This window comes from Pipistrellus hanaki, assembly GCF_964339955.1.
Source record: "Pipistrellus hanaki genome assembly, chromosome: 17".
Lineage (NCBI taxonomy): Eukaryota > Metazoa > Chordata > Mammalia > Chiroptera > Vespertilionidae > Pipistrellus > Pipistrellus hanaki.
The window spans coordinates 48,863,982-48,879,423 of NC_140519.1; the positions used below are offsets into that span (position 1 = coordinate 48,863,982).

At 68.3% G+C, this 15,442-nt stretch overlaps 1 protein-coding gene across 1 annotated transcript in view; it reads right to left on the bottom strand.

The window, feature by feature from the left end:
• The window catches only part of SLC45A4 (solute carrier family 45 member 4), a 35,273-nt gene extending 20,278 nt beyond the window's left edge, over window positions 1-14,995 (bottom strand). The window contains exon 1 of the mRNA XM_084864949.1: window positions 14,785-14,995. The gene's annotated coding sequence lies outside the window, so the exon portion shown is untranslated. The remainder of the gene's footprint in view (window positions 1-14,784) is intronic.
• Window positions 14,996-15,442: the final 447 nt, after the last annotated feature.

Genomic DNA, 15,442 nt, shown 5'->3' on the forward strand with positions numbered 1-15,442 from the left:
CACAGCCCTGCCACTGGCACCCCCTCACCCAACGGACACACAGCCCTGCCACTGGCACCCCCTCACCCAACGGACACACAGCCCTGCCACTGGCACCCCCTCACCCCCAACGGACACACAGCCCTGCCACTGGCACCCCCTCACCCCCCAACGGACACACAGCCCTGCCACTGGCACCCCCTCACCCAACGGACACACAGCCCTGCCACTGGCACCCCGTCACCCAACGGACACACAGCCCTGCCACTGGCGCCCCCTCACCCAACGGACACACAGCCCTGCCGCTGGCGCCCCCTCCCCTGGGTGGTGTGCAGCGGGGGCCTAGGCAGCATTGGCGCCAGACTCGCTATCCCTCACTTTCGCCCTCAATACTACGGCGTCAGCCTCCACAGGACCTGGAGGCCAACTCAGAACAACGCCAGGCCCGGCCCGAGCGACTGACGGCTTCCCCAGCAAGTGGCCAGCTCAGTGAGGCCCAGCGCAGCCTCCAGGGTCACTGAGGGGGGGCAGCCAGGTCGGCCAGGGCCCCACAGACCAGCCCAAGGACCTCACTCCTATGTCCCGGTCTGACCAGCCCAGCACAGACGCTTGTGAGACAGGCAGCCCCCCTGAAACAAAGATTAGTCCCGCCCTGCACCTGAAGCCAGCTCAGAGTCTGTTGGCCCGAGGCAGGAAAGGTGCAGGGGGCAGGGGCCGAGTCTGAATCGCAAACACACGGCACGCTCCCCCTGTCCCGTGGGTGAGGGGACAGCACCAGCGGCTGCCCTGGGGCTGGGTGACACAGGTGATGCTCACTGTCCTGGAAGAGCAGGTCCTCAAACTGGAGCAGAAGGTGGCCCGGCCACGGCCACGCAGAATCCACTCCTCCCTCCAGCGTGAGGTCAGCCTGCACGGGTGCGACGGGCACTCAGGACCGTGCTCAGTGCGCCCTCCTGCTCGGGCTCCCTCGCTCCCAGACAGCAGCGTGTCCGAGTCGGCGTCCGAGGTGACGGACCACAGCTGAGGACGTCTCGGCTGTGCCAGTCACTCTAGGATCAGCATGCACCCATCCCGGCCATCTGGGCGGGTCCGGGCGCCCAGGCCACAGCCAAGGGCTGCAGTCGGCCAGCTGCCACCACCCAAGCACAAAGCTTCCGGGGCTTTCCCGCAGCCACCGCCCCGCAGGGGCACCGGCCCGGCCGAGCAGACAGCCCCGCCTGTGCGGTGCGTGCCCAGGCCGGACGCGGAGTGGCGGGTGCAGGGTCCACGACGGTGCGGTGGGGGAGCCGTGGCCAGGGAGCGGGCGGCTGGCGGGCTCTCAGCAGGTGAACACGCCCCTCACCAGCTGACAGAGGTCGGGGACGACTCTGCTCCCCGTTCCTTCTCGGGGTTCACGGCTCGCACGCTGCCCTGCCGCTCTGAGCCGGGGGCCTGCAGGGCGCAGTGGGGGGGCGGGGCCCACAGAGCCGAGCCGCAGCGGTAGGTGGTGGCTGGGGCCGCGGGCAGGTGTGCTGCACGGAGCCCAGGCCTGGCTCCCGGGCCCTGTGAAGGGGGCTGGCTCGGGCACCCCCACTTTGGACGGAAAGTTGGCCGGAGCTGGGAGGACATCTGGCGTCTATAAAAACGTCCCTCCCAGGGGAGCGTCCGGAGACAGCCGCCCAGTCCCTCATTCTTTCCCTTATTTGCCGCTCTGAAAACCAGCTGTGCCTCCCGTTCGGAAACCGAATCCCGGTCACAACCTCGCACGGTGAACGGAGACCCCAAGAAAAAGGTCACCAGACCCAAAATATTTCTCATCTGGCCGGAGGCCCGGGGACTGGGAGCTGTTTGTTTGCTCAGAGCGGAGCTGGGAGGGGCAGAAAGGCAGAAACCCTACCCGACACCGACACCGCCTGAGCCCGGGAGGGGGACGCAGCCGCTCCCTCAGCAGGCGCTCCCTCCCCCAGGACTCTGCACCCTGCAGGCCCCAGCGAGGCCCCTCGGGGAGAGCAGGTGCCAGCGCAGACCCAGAGGGCCCCCCACAACCTCCCACTCCTCACACCCGCGGCCCCGGGCGCTCCTGCTGCACCACGGGGTCTGGCCTGACGTCGTGGGCTCTGGCAGCCACAGGACCCGCCAGTCCTCCCTCCCCACCGGCTCCCCCAGCTCCCGTCACCTCCCAGGCCTCCACTTCACACCCAGCCGGCCGCGCCGCCCCGCACTCAGGCGGCTCCCGCTTTCCCCAGCTGCTCACGCCGCCAGCCTCCACACCCACCGCTGCCCGGTGCGGGCACAGGCCTCGGCGTGGCCAGGCTGCAGCGCGGAGAAGGGGAAACAGGACCCCGGCGCCCGAACAGATCGCCCGAAGCTCCTGGGAGGCCGGCCCTCGGTCACTCCGGGGCCACCGAAGACGTGTCCTGAGACGCAGACGGACCGGGAGGGGAAGCCGGACAGCCGGACAGCCGGAGGCAGCACAGGTGAGAGCCCGCGGCGGAGGGCGGGAGGCCGGTGCGGACACGGACACGGACACGGACACGCAGAGCAGCGGCCACGGGGGACCCGGGCGCTCCTCCTGGGGCCGCGGCTCCGCCGGCCGGCACATCTGCAAACGTGAGGCCCGTGTCTTCCCCAGAGACCCCGAAGCCGCAGAGAATGGGCTTGAGTGGCGACTCGGGGGGGGGCACCCCCAGAGCTTGCAGAACTCCCCATGTCAGTCACGGGGGGTGTCTGGAGACGTGCTTCTCGGGATGGAACCGCCTACAGCCTGAGAGAGGGGCTGTCCCGTGCCCAGAGGGCAGGGCCCTGGGAGCCCAATCCCCCCTCCCCGCTGCCCTGAAAGGCAGGAGCATGCGGCCGCCGGCGGGGTCTGAGTGCAGCCTCCCTTCTAGGCACGGATCTGGGACCAAGAGGTGGCCTGGGCCCGGGCAGACGGCCAGTCTTCACTGGGGCCTGCCCTCCGCCTCCAGGAAGCTAACAGCCTGAGGTGCACCCCATCCCGGTCTCTCACCAGGAGGGCAGCACGCACCCCTGCAACAGACCGCATCTGTGCCTTCCAGCATGTTCTCTCCTCAGAGACCTGTGGTCCCTCCCAAAACAGGGCGCCCAGAGTGAGTGACAGCTCAGAGCGCGTTTCCCAGGAGGCACCGAGACAGGCGCTGCCCTCCCGCGGGCCGCTCTCCCGCGGGCTCGGTCCCGCAGGGGTGCGCACAGGAGGCAACCAGTCCATGTCTCCCTCCCATCCCTGTCTTCCTCTCCCTCCTCTCTGAAATCAATTAAACAACACACACACATCCTTGGGGGGATTTTTAAAATCACTCATAGAAAAGCTCCGGCCTTTCCCGGCCGGAGCTAACGGGCCCCAGGAACGAAGCTCTCGCCTGGAACACACATGGCCATGCGGGCTGCAGCCGTGTGGGCCTGCGGCAGACCGCTCGCCCGGAGGACTAAGCTTTACCACGGCCTTGGTCTTGGCCTTGAAGAGAAGGTGGATGGGTGGGGGTGGGACACAGAGGGCAGCCCTCTATGTGCTTGGAGCACGCCGCCCACACCCACCTCCGTGCGCGGCCGGGAAACGCTCCTCCCGATCCCGGAGAACACGCCCCACCGCGGCACACGCAGGGCTCTCCCCGGGCGCAGCGCCACCGTGCGACCCCAGGCCCCAGCCAGGAGGCCGGGCAGCCTTTCCCCACCCTGAGGCCCCACACCCAGGGCCTCGGCACAGAGACAGGCCTGCAGGCGGCGGGAAACCCGGGAGACACGCCGTAAACGCACACAGACGTGTTAACGGGAAGACGTGACCGCAGCACAGAACAGCCTGTCCTGCGGGTGTGATCTGCAGCAACGTGACTCAGCTGCCGCGGCCTGGCAGGTGAGGCCACCTGGGCGTGACGGCGCCTTCCGAAGGCAGAGCCTCAGGCGGGGCCAGGGCCGCGCTGCCCCTTCCGACCACCTCCCCGCAGGCGGCGGCCCTCCTCCAGCCCAGTCCCTTCCAAGAACAGCCGGGACCGGGATGCCGCCTCAGACCTAGGCTGGGCCACTCACGGACGGTCACGGACAGTACGCACGCATGCCCCTGGTTAGAGATCTTCTGAGCGCGGTGAGTCTACACAACGCGAGCCCAGCTGGTGTGGCTCGGCGGCTGGCGGCATCCCGGGCACCGAAGGGTGCTGGTGAGGTTCCCGGCCGGGCCCGTGCCGGGTTCCGAGCTCGATCCCGGTAGGGGTTGGGCAGGTCCATGCTTTGGGCTCACATCGCTGTTCCTCCCCCCCCCCCCCCTCCTCTGTAGGCCACAGAAGGTGCATTGCGCCCTGTCACCACGCGCCCTCTTCAGAGCAGCAGCTGCGCAGGGCCCGCCAGCCCCCAGCACCCGTCCCTCCCCGGGCAGCTGCAGCCACCGCGGGGACCGTCCCTTCGGCTCCGCGTGGTGTGCGCCTGCGGCTGGGCAGCAGGGATTCCGGAGCCCCTGCCGCTCAGACCCTGGGGAGGAGCTCCAGCCTCAGTGCGGCGCAGCGCAGGGTGTGAGCACCACGCACAGAGCGGAACTGCGGCACGGCGGTCAGACAGGTCCCGAGGCGAGGCAAGGTGGCAGGTGTCCCAGGAAGGCGCCCTGCAGGCCGATTCTTTCAGGGCTGCCACCCATCAAAGCCAGGGGTTTGGGGTTTTGTTTTCTGAGCCCCGCCCCCTTTCCTGCTTAGGGATTCGGACAGAAAACCTGCTTCAGGAGGCGCCTGTGAACGGCCCACTTCCACTCCTGAAATCTCAGACCCCCCTCTTCCTCCCCCCATCCCAAACGACATCTACACCCTACAAGTCCCCATGCTCACGGAGTTCCTCTGTCTGACTCTGTCCTGCTCATGGCCTGTGGCCGCCCGCACACCGACAGCCGCAGCACCGCAGGGTGCGGGGTCCTGCCTGCCGGTGGAAGAGGCAGCCGGCAGAGGGACACCGGCGTCCGGAGCCTCCTGGCCGCTCAGGGGCGGCCGGGCGTCAGTGACTCCCCCTCGGCCGGGCACAGGCTGCGAGGACCGAGCCGCTCGCCGACGGCGGGAAGGGTGCTGCACATCAGTGGGACGCGGGCTGTCCGGGCTCGAGCGCAGCTGGGCCGCCCGAGCCTCCGCTGACCCCGAGGCCGGCTGGAGGGTCACGGGCCTGACTTGAGAGGAACTAGGCGGCCACGTGCCAGAGACCCGTGGGCCCTGCGCGTGACCCTGCCGGGGGCCGCCAGGGAACTGGCGGGCAAGGCTGGGCAGGCGGGTGGCCCGGCCGCAGGCAGAGTGGGCCTCTCAGGGTACCCCCGCCCCATGGTCAGGAGCCGCCGAGCGCCATCTCTGCCCGCAGGCCGGGCTCAGGAATTCCACCCGCTCCCAGGCCTTATCTTGGCGCCACATTGCTCAATGCTCTGGACGGCCTTCGCGCTGCGGCTCTCACTGCTAATTTTAACCACCCTACGTTCTCCACAGAGGAACGGGCACCGCACTGCACCGCCATGCCCGGCACCGCCGCAGGCTGCCTCCGAGGCACGTGCCCCTCCCTCCCCACCCGTCCTGCAGGCAGTAGCTGCTCACCACGGTCACAACGAGGAACCACAGCCACCCCCCTCCGGGGTCTTCTCCAGCCACCCCTCGGGGCCAGCCTGCCCACGCCAGCGCCAGTCCGTCCACCTGATTTGGGGGCACTGAGCACCCCCACCCCCATCCCCCACTCAGACTGGCAGCCAAGTTCCTGTCTTGCAGGGCCCAGAGGCGGACGAAGCGGCCAGCCCTGCAGGTCCGCGCGGCTGGGAGACCCGCCCGGGATGGGCGTGAGAAGAGCCGTGCGCACGCACTCCCTAAATTGTAGAAAATGGGATTGTGTGTTTTTGTGGGAAAGTGGCCCAAAAGGAATCCATGACCCAACCAGGTCAGAAACCACCCACCCAGCTAGAGTGGGAGGGGGGACAGGGTCCCTCGATGGGTACAGGAATTCTCACCCCGAGATGCTCATTACACAACCTTTTCATAACTTTTCAGTCAGTCCTCCCTTCTGCAGTTTCCTTTAGAACAAGATTGAGCAATTTAGTTTCGTGCAGGGAAAAAAAGCAGGTAAGAAAGCAAGAAAGAAAAGAGAAGGAAAGAGAAGGAACGAAAGGTGGACTCTAAGCTTAAGAAAGGAGGAGGGCAGCCCCGGGCACTGAGGAACGGACGGCGTTCTGGGCCTCGGAGACAGTCAAACCAGAGACCAGGCGTTCGCCTGCGCCTGACCTGAGCACCAGAGGGAGGGCTGGCACCCGTCGGAGGAGCCGGGTGGCGGAGGCGGCGGCCGGGGCTCCCCTGGGCTGGCCACGCGGCCGGCCGGGGCGGGGGCGTGTGCTGAAGCTGCGTCCAGGGTTAGCCCAGCACAGAGGGAGCGAAGGGAAGACCGAGTGGGGAAGAAGCCGGAGCCCCTCGGGGCGCACCTGGTGCAGCTGCACGTGTGGGGCGCGGGCGGCGGGCCTCTCGCCGGGCGCAGGGCTGCCCGCCTGGCTGCCCTGGGCGTGGGGTTCGGGCTCAAGGCCAGCGAGGCCGCCCTCCTGCCAGCCCTCCCCGTGCTCCTGCCCCCCTCTCGGCCGGGGCTCGGACTGCCCGCCGCTGAACCCAAGGCCGCCCCGCCGGCGAGCCCGGGGAGGAGGAAGTGGCGAGCACATGTGACCTGACCACGCCGCGCTCCGTGACAGCGGCGCCTTCCTCTGCCACCTCCCCAAGGCCAGTTACCACGAGCCACGGCCACCGGCTCTCGCCAAACAGGAAACCACGCCAGGCGGCCGGAAGGCCGAGAGGCTGGTCCCACATACACGCACAGCCCGGCCACGCAGGGCGGCGGAGTGGAGGAGAGGCACCGTGAGGCCTGAGCGCCACCCTGTCCCACAGCCTCTGCTCCGTGGGCCCACCTGCTGGCCACAGGCCCAGCCGCGGGCTGAAGGCTATGCGGCCAGTGCCTCGGTGCCGCTGCCCACCCTCCGGGCGGCCCTGGCCAACCCCCGGCTACATTCGGAGGGCGCCTGCTTCCTGGCACAGGAGGCCGCCACGGCTCCAGAGACAGCGCCCCCACGCAGGCACACGGGGCTGGAGCGGTCAGCGAAAGAACTGCCAGCTCCACACCGCTGGGAGGGCGGACTGAGACGCTCCCGGCCGCCCAGCCAGTGGCTCACTGGTTAGAGCGGCGTTCCCTCCACCAAGAGGCCGGGTTCAATGCCCGGCAGGGCACACACAGGAGCGAGCGATCCCTGTTTCTCTCACTCACTCCCTAAAATCAATGAACATCCTTGGGTGAAAGTTTAAACAGAAGTTCCAAGTCCCCGGTCCTCTGGCTCTCCAAGGCAGCCTGGAGGCAGCGCCTCCGCCAGGAGGCTCAGGGCAGGTCCCTCGGACACGGCCGTGTGCCCGGAGGGACAAGCCACACGTGAACCATCCGAACTCAGTTACTCCCTGCAAAGACGGCGGCCTGCCGACATCACCCCACGGGGAAGGGGGACACGCAGGGCACTCCACGGGCACACGCGGGACCATGCCACGGCAGCCAGCACAGCGTGGTACCTGTGGCTCAGGCTGGAAGCGAATACTGCATGCATAAAACCGTCTTGCAATTAAAAAAAATGTAAATCTAGACAAGTTCTTCCCAGGGTTAAAAATCAGCAAAAAAAAAAAAAAAAAAAAAAAAGGCAGGATGGGCTGAAAAGGTGAGAAATCCTGTTTTGGGGCTGAAGACCAGCTGTGGCAAACAGAACCGGCCAGGCTCCCGTGTGGTGGCCCCCAAACCCTGCCCCCCCCCCCCCCACAGGCCCAGCAGGAGGGCATGCAGGGCTGAGACGCTCCGCCCAGAAAGCCACAGTGTCTGGCCACAGCGCCTGCGGGGACCTCCCGGGTCGCCCAGCTGCCCGGGGGGCGGGGAGGGGAGTGGGTCCCGCAGAGCAGGCCCGGGTCTGCCAGGCTCGCACTGTCTTTCCCGGGGGCTTCAGGCACCGCCACGTTTCGAGGTCTTATGTTGGCAGAGAGCTGGCCCCAGGGGGGTGGGTCCAGGAGAGAAGCCTGGCTGACCCAGGGGCACAGGTCAGGGCGCAGGAGAGACGCAGAGGCACCAGGGACACAGGCCTGGCCGCTCCCTCGGTCCCCACGGTGGCCAGTAAAGAGGTCAGAAATGGCCTACAGCCCACTTGGGGGCCCTGCCCCTCCGCCTGGGCGATGGAGTCACCTGTGCCCATGACTTCGCAGAGCGGTCAGCACGTCCCTACAGCCCAGCAGCCTGTGTGTGGAAGGAGAAGGCAGCACTGTGGGGCGAGGCCCCGGGTCCCGGCCCGCGCGGAGGGCTCCCAGCCCAGGCAGGACTGTGTGGGTAGAACCATCCCCAGATTGGACCGGGTTCGAGGGATCCCGAGGAAACCCACAGGAAGATGGCCGAGAACTATTTCTCCAAACCGTATCATGAGCCGCAGAGACCACGGCCGCTGGTCCGGCTCCCAGACTCCCCCACGGCCCACAGACCTATCTGAGCCCCACAACCACAACGGACACACGCACAGGCCCTTATCTGCCCGCAGCCTCGCCGCCACTGCGCCAACCGCCGGACGGACCAAGGACAGGCCGATAACGGAGACAACGCCACGAGGGCCGGCCCGCGGCCCGTCCGCTCGCCTGGCTCCCGACACCGTCCGGCCTCCGGCTCTCACAGCCTTTGAGCTCCTGTGTCACTGCCTCTGGCTCATGGTGGGTCCTCGGACACAGGGTCCCAGTTCCACTGGGCACGCCCTCCTTACGGAGGCCCCCCCGGGCTGGCTCAGTGTGGAAGGAAGACGTGAGGTCTCAGAGCGTGCACACACATTCTCAGTGCACGTACAGGAGCCCGCTTTTCCTGGGGGAGGCAGCCCGCAGCCCCCACACCCGCTCGGAGTTAGCGAAGACCCAACACTCCCCGGTGGCTCCAGGGCTCACCCTGCTCAGCCGCGTACTGTGTGGCTTTGGGCAAGTTACCGAACCTCTCGCCTCTTCTCCCTAAGGGAGCACCGGTGCTTCAGCTCAGCCCGCCGGCCCTGCGGAGAGCGAGGCCCAGGGAGGCCGGTGCTGCACGGGCTGGCCTCAGTGTTATTTTCCAGGCTTGCGAGTGCCAGGAACAAATCCTCATTACGCTCCCTGGTTACAACACAGAATTGGAGCTTGGATCAGCGGGCAGTTTCTGGGCCAAGGACGCGAGGCCAGGGACGGCCCGCCAGGGCGTACACGCTCCCTGCACAGGCCGGGCCGGACCGCTGCAGCTAAAGCACAGGGCGCAGGCCTCTGGACCCGCTTGGGAGCGAAAGCACTTAGCCACCCGGATAATTCCAGGGGGCGCTTCCCTTCCCTGTGCCCCTGGGCTGGGGCCTGAGCTGGCAGAGAGCGGACAGCCTCAGCTCCACAGCCCACCCCGCACCCCCTCCCAAATCAGAGCTGCCTTCGCATGGGGCACGGGGTGCAGAAGGGGTGCTCCTGGACAGGGTGCAGGAGCATGGGCAGCAGTTCTGGCCCTGGCCGTCCCGGAAGGCCTGGCTCCATCCAGCAGAGGGTAGCAGTAGGCAGGCCGAGGGGCTGACAAGCAGCCCGCCTTCCCGGTCCCGTTCCAGGCAGCACCCTGGTGGGAGGTGAGGGGGAGAGTCTGGGACAAGCAGCCCTGGCCTTCCCTAGCCTTCGGGTTAGGAGCCTGACTCAGTGTCAAGGTCAAGATGCCAAGAGGAACCAATGGAGGCGGCAGCTTTATGGCTCCTCCAGCCACGTGCCCTGAGTGGGCGAGGGGTGTGCGCCTGCCCTGTCTCCTGTGCTGTCAGGAGAACCACAGGCCCTGGCGGCCGGGGAAAAGGGGGGCAGCTCCTGGCCTCCCTACCCCTGGGCAAAGGCCTCCTCAGTCTGAGGACATTTCTGTCCCCGAACACACGTCCACATTGGCGGCGACATGCTTCCCGGCACTGGAACCGGAGGCAGAACACCTCCCAGCGGCCACAGGAGCAGAGCCCCCCAAGCCCGCCCCCCCTCCTCTCCGCTGCCAGCAGCATTCCTGGCTAATTAAAAACTGCAGCACGCTCCTCAGGCGTCCACCTAACCAGCCCGGGAAACACCTGCCTCCAGCCACACCGGGAAGCAGGCGCTTCACCTCCGGACCAACGAGCCGCACCAGGCCCATTACCCCGGACCCGCACCCACCCCGGCTCAGGAACAGGTGGAAGCACCGCAGCAGGTGTGGGAACGCAGACCAGTGTCCCCACGAACCTCCGCGCACAGTGCAGCCCCGAGAGCCCCAGCCAAGGCCCTTCACATCCCTCCTCCCACCCGAAGGCACTCCTCGCCTGGAATGTTCCAGCAACAGGCGGGGCTGGCACCCGGGGCAGGTCGATGACCCTCTCACTGAGGGCCCTTCCGGGGACCCACCCGAGCTGTTTGTTTGTGCGTTGCTAACAGTGACAGGTGTGCCGGGGGTCAGGAGGCCAGACACCCGGAGCCCAGGGCCCAGCAGCCCCTGCTCCTCCGGGTGTGGGCGGCTCCCAGCGGCCGGTGAGGTCGGAGGTCAGCGTTCCCACGGCCCCAGCTGTGGCCGGGGCTTCACAAACCACCAGCCAGCTACACGGCTGCGGTCAGGGCAGACCCAGCAACCGCGCGAGCTGCCAGGAAGCGAGGCCTCCGGGGGGGCCCGCCTCCCTTCCCAAGAGCACAGGCTGAGGCACGGTCCCGCCGGTCAGACCCACGACACCCCTCTCCTGCCACGGGTCTGTGCTGATGACGATGAGAAGATGCCCTGGACCCGGGGCGGGTGGGGTGGGGTTAGGGTGAGTGTCACACCTCCCCACCAGCAGGGTCTGAGCGGTCAGCACCCCTGCCCGGAGAAGTGGGGTGGTCAGTTCCCTGCAGCAGGAAAGCAGAGCCTCGGACACTCCTGAGGAGGCGGCACACACAGCCCAGGAAGAGGGGAAGCACGTCCGTGTCCCAGCAGGCTTTAAAGGGTGCGGGGCCCCACCCAGCCCTTCACCGCGAGGCGTGTGACCTGCACTTAGACGTCTGTATTCACAATATTCTAGAAACCGCCTTTACAGCTGCTGGAAGTCAGCAGGGAAGAGTTCAGAGGTCGGCGTAACAGCCCCGTTCCGTCACTCCTCACCTGTGAATGGCCGTGTCCGTGCAGAGCCTGGTTGCTCCCCTCTGGCCGTGCCCCGGCCGCCTCCGGCCTGAGGGCCGGCCCCCCCTCAGAGCACCTTTCCCGCTCCACACCAGAGCCGTCCTCTCGGGATCAATGCATTTTCCCGAGACGATGACTCAACTGCTGGCCGCGAGGAGCGGTACTGTCTGCGGGCCTGGGCTGTCGGCGGCACCTGTGCGGGCGCAGCGGGCGCCCCGGACCGACCGCGTGCGCACCCTCCCGGCACCTGTTGTATTTTACAGGCAGGAGCGTCCTTTCCACAAACCGGGCAGAACCTGGTCGCTGACCAAGCCCGCTGGCTCCAGCGCTCCCGGCTCCCGCGCGGCCCAGGTGGAGTCCCCGCTGCACGCGGCGCAGCCTCTCAGCTCCGGCTCAGGAACGCAGCTCCCTCGCTGCCAGCGGAACCCTCCACCAGGTTTGGGAGGACGGAAGCGCCAGGACTTAGGGCTGAACCAGGCTCCCTCACCTGGGCTGCGGGCCAGGCAGCCAGCCTGGGGGGCTGAGAGGCTCTGCAAATCCCGTCAGCTGCCGAGGACCTGCCGGGGCCTGGGGGCCAAGGCCAAGCACCATGTGTACCCTGGGGTGGGGTGGGCAGACTCTGTGTGACCCTGTCTCACCTCAAACAGCCACTCGGCACTCAGCCTTTGTCTGTACCTCCGGGCGCTTGCTCACTTCCCCAGCCTCTCGGGAAGCAGTGCAGGCAGAGTCGGCTTATTGCCTCTGAGGGCACAGCCGCCCCCCTGCAGGCAGCGGGGTGTCCTTAAAGCCACGGTCTGCAGGGGAAGCGGGACACCGCGGCCTGCCGGGGATGGCGGGACCCAGGTGAGCACTCGGCGGGCGCCGCCCCAGCCCGGGCACCAGACCCCAGCCCTGGGCATCGGCTCAGGCCTTCGATGCTGTGCTGCGCTGCCTGGGGGAGGGGGGCCAGGGGAATGCAGCCTCAAAAGGAGAGCAGAACGTGGACTCTGCTGTGGCCTCCAGGTCAGCAGTGTTAATCTTCTTAAAATGCCTCCTCTGAGAGTCACTTAGAGAAAGCGCACTGCTCGGCCCCCACACCCGCCAGCACCCCCGGTTCCCACCCGAAGGGCAGCAGGCCCTCGGATCTCAGGCGGGGACCAGGGACGCCTCCTGTGGCGTTTAAAAGGCCCACCACCTCCCAGGTCCCTAAAGGTGCCTGATTTCACAAAGGCTCAGCATCTGATACCTTAAAAAACAGAAAGGCCCAGCACTTTGAAAGTCCCACATCTAAAAAGACCCTTGTTCATTGATTGGGGAGGGTAATTAAGCTAATCTAAACAAGGGGGCCTTGTCTGGGGCCGCGGGGGAGGGGCGGCCAGCCTGGCCTGGAGCCCCCTGCACAGCGGGAGCCGAGCTCCAGGGTCCTCTCCCACCCCTTCCCTTCCCTTCCCTTCCCTTCCCCTGCGGCTGCTCTTCCCCTGGGGGAAGGTACGGGGGGGGGGGGGGGGGGGGGCTCTTCCTTCTCTCTGCTCAGACCTCTGCTCGGTGTCCTGGCTTCGCGTCCAGGCAGCCACCTAACAGGGTGCTGCCGAGCGCCTTCACAGCGGGTACTGTTGTGATCACAGAAACCCGGGGAACCAGACCAGGCCAGCGCCTGTCCGCAGCAGGAACACGGCTTCCAGCACATTCCAGCCCCACAAATTACAGGCTGGGCGCTGCCAGGGGTGTTTCCGAAGAGGGCACCAGTAATTTGGGGTTGTCTGCCACCTACAGCGCTCGCCAGACCCTCGCTCAGTGCCAGCCCGTGAGGCTGAGTCACAAACCACCCCTGGGGCGACGCGGGGCTGGGCTCCGGCCTGGGGGACAGGCGGAGTGACAGGCACAGCAGGCACCCCGATGAGAGAATCACAGCGTGGCCTCGGACCCCAGCTCAGCCCACTGCTCTTCCCCCAACCCCGGCCCTGAGACCAACCCCACACCCAGCAACCGAGACGCTGGCCGCTCTCCCCCGTGGGAGAGAGCCAGGAGCCAACGGCTGTCGCAGCCGCCTCACGGGCAGACCTGGAGGGCCTGGGACCTCCAGACCCTCCGCCCCCTCTCCCCTCCCTCCTCTCCAGGAAGCAAAGCTGAGGGCAGAGACAGCCAGGATGGTAAGAGCCGAAAACCACCTGGGAGCTCACCCAGCCCGGCCTCCGCTCACCGGGGGCATGGCTGCGGCACTGCCTCCAGGGCCCGGAGCGCCCCCAGGCCCCAGGGAGCCAGGAGCAGGCCGGGCGGCCTCCCCAGGGGCCCCTCCACACCGCCGGCTCACATGCGTTTCCAACGCCTCGCAAACCTCAAAGGAGCCACCTCTTTCCTGTCCAGCTGCTGCCCTAAAAACCATCAGCAGACAGGGCTGCAATTCCCGATGCGAAGGCAACCTCCCCACACACACCCGCTCCTCCTCCGGCGGTCACTCCCGCCGGCCTGCGCTCTGCCCCTTCCCTCCTTCCAGCAGACTCTGCGCCTCTCCCAGGCATTCCGCACTCCGGGCCCTCCACACCTCGCTCAGGCTTAGCAGAAACCACCCCGCCTTGGAAAGGAGGTGAGGGGCTCCCGTCTCTGACCCAACCGCTGTCACACTTCTCAATCCGCAGACCATGTCCCCAGCTTTTCTTGCCTTTTCTCCTTCCAGCACAAAACAGAGGAAAGGCTGGCCTGACCCTACCTGCCGCCCGCACCGCAGGAGGAAGGCGAGGGCCGGGCCCAGAACCCTGGGAAGAGCCAGCGGGTTTTCCCATAAAAACGGGCTTAGGTTCTGACAAACGCGTGGCCCCACGACTGCTTCGGGCCCTCAGACTCCCCCTGCTCCCCAGGCCCTAGGCCAGGAGACCCCGAGAACCAGAAACCACAGGCCCCTGCAGCTCCACTGAGGCATCAAAGGAAAAAAACAACACTCCCTAGGACCCCCCTGCCCAACCTTCTAGAAACACTGCAAACAGGTCACGGGGGCTGTGCTCCGTGTGGCCCCCCCCGCCCCCCCGTGTGCTCCGGGAGAAGCTGCGGCCGAGGGCTCCCCGCAGGGCCACCGCCCGGGGAGGAACGGGTTAAGCGCGCGGAGGTCGGCGCCGGGAAAGGGGAACCGGCCCTGGATGCAGACCGGACCGGCGGGCGGGCGGAAGGGACCGGTGCAGGCGCGGCTGCCGCTGCAGGGCGAGCTGGGCCGCAGGACGGGCGCCGCCGCCCCGGGGGCGCAGGTGAGACGGCCGGCGGCGCGGGGGCCGCGTGCGGGGCGGGCGGGAGGGCTCGGAAGTTGGAGGTGCGGGCCGAGGAGGCAGGGCAAGGTCGTGGCCCCGGGGCGAGCGGCCGGGCTTCTCCGGGAGCGACGAGCCGAGGGGCCGGGGCGGGGGTGCGGCGCGGCAGGGTCCCGGGAAGGTGCACCCCTCGGAGCGGGCCCGGACGCCCGGGAGGCCGCCGGGACGGGGACGAGGAGGGGCAGGTGCAGCCGGAGAGGCGGGAGGGGTCAAGGGTGCGGGCGGGCGTCCCAGCGGGAGCGGAGCGGGAGGCGACGTCCGGGCGGGGCGTGGGGCGTCCTCCCCAGGAGGCGATGCCGGGGGCGGGGGTCCGGGCCGCGGCCGTGCGGGGCGGGGGCGGGGGCGGCAGGTGCGGGCCCAGGTGCGGGGCCCCAGGTGCGGGCCTGGCCCGGCGGCGGCCGCTCACCTGTCTCCGGCGGCCGGGGCCGCGGGGCGCGGGGCGGCCGGGCCGGCCGGGCGGCGGGGCGGCGGGGGCGCGGGCCCCGGGGCGGAGCGGCGCTGAGGCGGCCGCGGCGGCTGCTCCTCGGCGGGCGGCCGGCGGCAGGACGCGGGCGCGGAGAGCGCTGCAGAGTGCGGCCGGCGCGCCGGGACAACGCCGCTTTATCGGGTCGGAAACAGCCGCCGCGCGCCGCTTCCGCTGACGCAGCGCGGCCTGCGCTCATGACTATGCAGCAGCCGCCGCGGGGGGCGGGGCGGGGCCCGGGACGCGCGCGCCCATTGGCCGCCTGTAGCCCCGCCCACACCTAGGCCCCGCCCCCGCCGCATCCCCCCTCCCCCCTCCCTCCTCCCCGAACCGAGTCCCGCGCGCCCCCAGCCCGGGCTTCTCCAGGCCCCAGCCCCGCCCTCCCAGGAGCCCCGGCCTAGAATCCCGCCCACCCCGCTTGGTGCCTGCGGGAGGGAGGAGGGAAGGAAGGGAGGAGGGGACGGAGGGAGAACCCCGCAGCCCCGCCCCCTCCCCTGCTCACCTGGATGCCTGCCTGTCCCCAAACCTCCCCCTGCCCCCTCCCAGAGGGACCCAGGGAGCCTCACCGGTCTGGCCCCGCTGCAGACACCTTCCTTCCATC